Consider the following 7,926-nt stretch of genomic DNA (forward strand, 5'->3'; position numbering starts at 1 on the left):
TCAAAAGCCTATATAATTAAAAAAACTTTGTAACAAAATGATGAGTGCTTCTTGAAGCTTCACTGGTCACACTCACAGGTGATTGATGGGGCAGAGGAAAGGCTTGAACACCAAAGAAATTACTTGAGATGGTGTGGTCGGATGCAGCCTATCAGGTTCAAGTTCTAACCCCTTTGCATCAACGGTCTTTAAATTCACCAACCACGTTCCCAAGTGGGCCTCTCTTACTTTCTCCTCGTATGACCCTGCCCCATATGCCAATGCCACCGTCATTATTTTATTATTAGGAAAATAACCAAAAATGTTCATGCAACCCCTAAAAATAAAATAAAATGTCCATTCAGCCATCTTTTTCTTATAATATCCGCCCAATCTCTTTGACCCATACACTTTTTAATCATTAGCCGACGAGATTTTCCATCAACAAAATTCTGCTGTGTCATAAAATTGTGCAGTCAAAGGTTGTTTCTATAAATCGTCTAACCCGACAGGATTTATTAGGCGCTCGAAAAGATTTATCTTGTCTTCATACTCGATTTTATCTTGCTCCCACCGAGATTTTGTGGCTTCTATTGAGATTTTTTTAAAAGTAGCGGCATCTGGTTGGTTAAAAGTCCTTTAATTAATTAATGATTAAAATTCATAGATTCGATGAGATTTAGAAATAAACATTTTGGAGGATAGAACGGTACGTTCCTTCGATTGTTCAAATGAACATTTTGGTAATTTTCTATAACTATTTTTATTATTTTACACAACCAATTAAAATATAACACAAAATATAACACATGTTTAAAATATCAAACACGTTTGAATTTCGACAAGAACATGTTACCTGAATAATTAGTAGTGTAGGCAGAAGCAGATCCGAACGCACATGATCAAAGAACCTCTCCGATCTCCGCTTGTACGCGACCGCGTCTACTTGGCTCACCGTATCACTCTCCCCCTTGATACCACAACAACCCTTTGATACTCCCGCCACCCTCTAAAGCCGCCTGTGTCCTTCGGATCAGCTGGTTGTAAAGATGTCCACCACGTGACCACTCACTAATATTAGTCCCACCCACCGCACATGGAACCAAACCAATAACTCCAATGTTTGAATCCATTTCTAGTAATGAATTAGCAAAGGGCATCCCGGGGCCCACACCACATGCACGATAATAGTCAATGTCGCGGTGTAGGGGTTCGGTGGCCGGCTGCCAGTTGAGATCCGCACTGAGGCGGAGAATGGATGGGTTGGGGGAAGATTGTGGTGGGACGTATCCGTCCCATTTGTAGTTGATGACACCGCCTCGGCCGGCCATGTTGCTCTGCCCGGCCAGGAGGAAAATGGACTTACCAGTGTCGGTGTTAGCGGGATCGGCTAAGGAGATGAAAAAACATGCGTGGAATAAAAGTAAGGATAGCATAGTGGTTGTGCGCTGTAGTTTGGGTTGCAACTTTTAGCCTTTTTTCTCGAAGCAAATGACGTATTATTACTCACTTTATATCGTTCTTTAATGGAGAGAAAAAAAAAATAAAAAACGTAAGTCGTACGATTTACAAGTTACAACCTAATCTATGGACCCACCCTAGTTATTTGATATTATGAATCCCATTATTTTAAAAATCATTAGAACATTTTCTACCTTTATTGGGTTATAAGATAAGATGTAAAGTTGTAAACCTCATGGGTTAAAATAGCAACTTACGTTTGATGGGTTATAAGACGTAAATAACATGCGCTAAAATAGCAATTTGCTTGATTATTGTTGTCCATCTAACAACTCAAATCACATTTCTTGTCTATGAAAATAACTTCGTTAGGAACAAAAAAATCAATCCACTTTTACAAAAGAATTTGTCCAACATAATTTACAGGTAGAGATGGTATCTATCGTAAAAACTATTTCATTTCGAACTCGTGTGATAGCATTCACACGTGAATGGAAGCTAGTAAGCATTTGGAATATTTCATTGTATTTATGTGCGGAACCTGTTAAGTGGAAATCAAAACATACACGGTACAAAAGTGAAGGAATAATGCAGAGAAAACAAAGAGGTATGCTCATAAAAGGCTTCGAACTTTTCTGAATAATTAAAATTGCAACTACAAACTGGAATTATATAAAGATGAATGTGAACAAACCTTAACGTTTACAATGACTACTAAAATAAAGGTGTAAAACCAGTAAACTAACTAACAACAATACCCCACTAGCTTAAGACTTATTCTCCCTAATTTATTGAATACACAAATAAACAATAATAATAATAATAATAATAATAATAATAATAATAATAGGAAACTTCATGCACACTCCTCATTGCCTACTTGCATCATTTCAATATCTTTACTAAACTGAATTAGCTTGGACTAGACAAACCATGTAAGCATGTCTGTAGTTTGCTAAGTCGTATCAACTGCCTCCATCTTGATTTCACCTGTCAATACCTTCTCAAGAATGAAGTGACAGTGGACTTCAATGTGCTTGGTCCTCGCATGAAAGATTAGGTTCTCAGCAAGCTTAATAGAGGAAACACTGTCATACTTTAGTTTCACTGAGTAATTTACAGTCTGATTAAGTTCTTTCAACAATCTACAAGCCAGGTGCATTCTTGAGCTGCTACTCTATATTCCGCCTCCGTTGCAGACAACGAAACAGTGGGTTGTCGTTTACTACACCAAGAAATAGGACCTGACCCATACATAAACAAATACCCAGTGTTTTGGTCAAAAATTACCCTAGGATAATCAAGTAACCAAACTTTGCAGGTAAGTTAGGATGTTTGAATATGTAATCAAAATAATAAATAAACGTTGCAAGTGGCACAACGATTTTAGTGAGGAAAAAGCCTGTGATCCTTTAAGGAACTCCAGCAAAAAAAACCGAGGGAGGGGAAAACTATCCCCTACATTAATATTATTAGGTAAAAGTTGGTGAGTATAAGTGTTGGAAGTGCTTGATTGCTGGTATGAGTACAAAAGAGTGTATATGTGTCCTATTACGATCAATACAACTTCTATTTATGGTTAGAATGGTTATAACAAGTAATAACAAGCAATAATGAACATTAAATGTCCTTGGCAAGGATCCTAGAGCGGTTACGAATTGTGTATATTTTCCTTAAACGAGTTGTAACTGCTCCCAACGTCTCTTATCCTTAAAGGTTTGACCAAGTCTTTAGCTGAGCACTAATTGTTGAATGTTGCCTACAAGACCGAGTCAATAGTGAAAGGATAACGATAATTAACAACAATACTTACAGAGGATCCTGTTTGCCTGTGATCCTGATGTACCACGAGGATTATCTTAAGGATACTTCATGTCAGGATCCTTGAATTTCTTACCCACAATAATTGCCCCCAATATTACAGCGGTATCCAGCTATTAATTTATGGCTGTAAATATTTCGAAATATTTTTTTATCTTTTCTGTCGATTTTGAAATTTGATAGTATGCGGGAATTGAGGCGTGATTATCTCCTTTCCGATCGTACCCTATTTCTTGTTTTTTTCTAACCACACTTCCTGATCACGATTCTTCTAAAAGTTAAACGTTTTCATCTTCTTCTTTTGATTCTAGGCTAAGAAGGTGACTCGACCTTGTATCCCTATTTCCGATGTGGGTGACTCCCACTTCACAACTCAACACATCCTTGATGCAACTTCTCATGAAAAATGCTCTTTTAAGGATTCAAACATTGAGTCTTTAAAATCTACCCTTGCCTTCAACGATAACGCTGTCTTCAAGCCATTTGATGCTACTTCTAAGGCGGATCTAGCGTTGAAGAAGTGGGTTTGCTTTCCTTACCTTCCTTTCAAAATTGGTTTTACTTATCCTTTTCCCAACTTAACCACCGAATTCTTTAAAGTTGCTGGGTTGTGTTTTGCTCAACTTATGTTGATGGCTTGGAGAACCCTCTTTGTTCTTGAAAAATTGATCCAAAATCTTGAACTGGATTTTGGTGTTTCTAAGCTCGCTTATGCGTTTGAACTTCGTGCCAATGGTTCTCATCGTTATCTTTTCAAAGCCAAACCTGGCTAAGATCCCCTCATCTTGAAAAGTACCCAGAATGATTCAAACTAGAAGAGCAAGTTCTTCTTCGTGAGCTGAGATTCAATATTCAATGGAAGAGATCTTCCAGTACTTTTGGCTACTAAGGGTCGTTTGATCCTTAATTTTCAAGTCTCTGTCCTTTTGTGCTAATTTTATGCTGATCTCGTTTCACTTGTGCAGGCATAAATTTTTCTGAACTTGCTCCTCCACATGAGGGTATGGCTGCTAGGGTGAATCTTCTCTTTGGATACTTCCAAAGGAGGCTTATGCCGAAAGACCCTAGTGTTGAAGTTAGCTCTGAATCTCATCATTCTCAACCCGATATGCCCCAAGGTAAGGATTTTGCATTGTTTAATTAGAACACAAATATATTTAAGTAAGAAACTGACCTGACATGATCCTTGATAGGATCCAAGAAGCCTATTCTTGATTTAAGTGCTGACGATATCGATAGCATCCTTTCTTCTGGTGGAGTGATCATTACTGGGGAAAAGGTTGCTCCTTCCATCCGTAAACCAGTTATTCAAGGTTCTCCACCTATTTCTCCTAAGCCTACTCCGAGTAAAAAGAGAAAAGCCCAGGATTATTTCGAGGATCTTAATCATGAAGGATCCTTAGATAGATTGGAAGCCATCCTGCGTACGGTAAGCTCTCTCTCGCCGTGATATTTGATTATTTGACTGTATCGCTCATAAAAATGTTACAGTTTATTGACCATCTTCGATCTTGCTAACAAGGAACGGTGAAGTGTTCTAGGAGGATGGAGAAATATGTGCTGGATGACGAGACGCTTGCTCGGACTGAAAGGGAAAATATGGATTATCTTACCAACATATTGTCTCTATGAGGGACGAATGTGGTCGGCTATGGCTAGAGAGACGAAGGAAATTGAAGGTCGGCATGCTCAAGAGTTAGAGGAGTATGTGGCTAGTGCTAAGAAAAAGGCTGCCATTATCATTACTCAAGATAGGTTGAATATGGCCGAAGAAGCGAAAGTTAAGGGTTTGTATGCCTCTTTCTAGGGCACTAAGGTGCTGTTTGTTTTTTCAGAGGTAAAATGCCTGCAGTCTGCGGACCACCTCTGTAGAAGAAGAGGTGGACCAAACCTCTACAGTCTGTAAGAAGAAGACTATTTGTTTTTTTAACGTTTATAGATTGCTAAAATAAACTAGTAGTGATGTACAAACTGTGATAGTGGGTGGTGTTGCTGCTAAATGGTGATAGTGGTAGTGATGGATGGTGGTGGTAGATGTTAGGTGGTGGACAGTGGCGGTGGTGGTGGTAGAAGGCGGTGGTGGTTAATGGGCGGTGGTGGTAGAAGGCGGTGGCGGGTGGTAGACATTGGTGGTGGCGGACGGTGGCTAGTGGTGGTGGCAGACGGCGGGTGGTGGGGTCGAACGGTGGGTGGTGATAGTGGTGGACGGTGGGTGATGGTAGTGGTGGTGGTGGGTGTTGGTGGCGAACTATGGGTGGTGGTGTGGTGGTGGTGGTGGACAGTGGGTGTTGGTAAGGTGTGGTGTTTTAACCCTCTATAGACCATAGTCAAAAAGAAATAGTAAGCAAGCAGCCTGGCAAGTAGGTTAAAACTCATGGCCATTTGAATAAAAAAAAGGAAGCAAGCACTCAAGTAGGGGCGCGAATTAATTTAAGCTACCAGGCACACAACTCAATTAATTTCTTTTACGATGAACCGTGACTTATATTTTATCCTTGTTTCATCAAATATTATGAGCGGCTAGTGTGTTATACTGCCTGGGTTTGGATGAATACTTTTTAGACTCATTTTATTTTTTTTATTTGGATTGTTTATTGATTGGTTTTGCTTTGGTAAAAGGTTTTATTGTGTTTGGTTATGATGCTTATGCGTATTTGGTATTAATTTATGATTAATTTATTGTTTTATATGCGTCTTTGTGAACGTCTTTCATGTATGGATGTGTATTCGGTAGTTAACTGTGTGTTTACAACTAGTTTATGGTTTATTGTTAACATATTCCACATGAACGGTAATTAAGAGTTTAAAGATACCTTATATTCTGTCACTTGAGAGACCGGGAGGTAATTGAGTGTCGTTTGTTTTGGTCTTTTGCGGGTTTGGGTAGTGATTGCACGGGAGTGAGTTACCCTAGACTTTTTTAGATTCTTACAGATCCGAATTATAACCGAATTCAATAAGAATACCCCTTTATGCCTTAGGGTGTTTTGTGATTAGAGAGACCAGGAGGTGATTTGATCTTTGGGCACCTTAGTAAAGTTAGGTTAGGTGAGACCGGGAGGTGATCCGAACCATTAAACCGTTGAGCTTTACATGATATTTAGGGTTCTTAGGTACTGTTGGTGAGACCGGGAGGTGATTAGCATATTTTAGTTATTCCTTAAGTTTCATATTTTTAGAACCCGGTTACCAATCATAAATCCAATTCCGAGAGTTTACGAGTTTACTAGTAGGATTCTTTGCCTAGGTAGTTGTTTCCCTTATATAAGTTTCAGTCCGATTTGTTGTGTCTAGTTTTCGTGTCAGTTTTAGTTTAAGTATTATTTAGTTTATATTTAATAGTAAAAAACCCAAAAAATCAATTAAATCAATTTACTTAAGCGTTAGTCAGATTCTAATTTAGGTGTCGCTAGTGTCATGTGGGTTCGACATCCGGAGTTCATTAGGTTTTACTACAGTCGATATGTACACTTTCCTGTCTAGTGATCTAGCATTAGGAGAGTTTAGAATTATAAATTTAAAACTAGAGTGTCTAAGTTTGGTTAGGTTTTTATAGACCGCTTTCAGCACATCAGTAATACAATTGAGCATGATGGATTTAATATGACTCTTACAACCAAGAGCATCGGCCATGGAATTCACTTTCCCGGGGTGGTAGCGAATTTCGCCATCGTAATCAGTTAACAACATGGCCCATCGTATTTATCTCATATTGAGGTCCTTTTGGTTGAAATGTGTTGTAAACTTTTATGGTCGGTGAAGACCACACATTCGTGCCGTAAAGGTAGTTTCTCCAAATTTTCAAGGCAAACACGATCGCACCAAGTTCGAGATCGTGCGTCGTGTAATTTTTCTTGTGAACCTTGATTTGACATGAGGCGTAAGCAATGACCTTGTCTCGTCGCATAAAAACACAACCAAGACTTGGATGGAAGTGTCACAAAAGACAACAAAATCGTCGGTGCCTTTGGGAAGATCAAGGATTAGAGCATTGCAAAGCATGTCCTCTAGGGTTTGAAACGCTTCCTCTTGTTCGGGACCCATTCGTAAAATTTCCCTTTGTGAGTTAGTGCGGTAAGGGGTGAAGCAATCTTCGAAAAATTGCGAATGATACGACGGTAGTACCCCGCTAAACCAAGAAATGAACGAACCTTCGTTGGAGAGGACGGGGTTTTCCAATTTTTAACGGCTTCGATTTTAGCGGGATCAACATGAATGCCCTTTTCGTTGACGATGTGGCCCAGGAATTGAACTTGCTTTAGCTAAAATTCACATTTGGAGAATTTAGCGTAAAATTGTCCCTTCCGTAACAAGTTGAGAATAGCCCGCAAATGATCTTTGTGCTCGGTCTCGGATTTGGAATAAATCAAGATATCGTCGACGAAAACAATCACAAACTTATTGATGTATGGTTTACAGACACGATTCATAAGGTCCATGAAAACTGCGATAGCGTTAGTTAACCCAAAAGGCATAACTCGGAACTCAAAGTGGCCATAACGGGTACACGAATGCGGTCTTGGGTAGTTACCCTTGTGGATACGGAGTTGATGGTAACCCGAACAGAGATAAAACTTGGAGAAACATGCGGCTCCTGGGAGTTGATCAAGGAGATCTACGATACGCGGAATGGGATACTGATTCTTGATAGTAAGCTTAGAATTC

The 7,926-nt window shown here is 39.3% G+C and overlaps 1 pseudogene; it reads right to left on the bottom strand.

Moving 5' to 3' along the window:
- On the bottom strand, positions 1-2,602 carry LOC143589533 (putative carbohydrate esterase At4g34215 pseudogene; annotated as a pseudogene).
- Positions 2,603-7,926: the final 5,324 nt, after the last annotated feature.

Source organism: Bidens hawaiensis, unplaced genomic scaffold (assembly GCF_021521415.1).
Source record: "Bidens hawaiensis isolate Kalapana, Puna unplaced genomic scaffold, B.hawaiensis_p1.1 tig00037609_1, whole genome shotgun sequence".
Lineage (NCBI taxonomy): Eukaryota > Viridiplantae > Streptophyta > Magnoliopsida > Asterales > Asteraceae > Bidens > Bidens hawaiensis.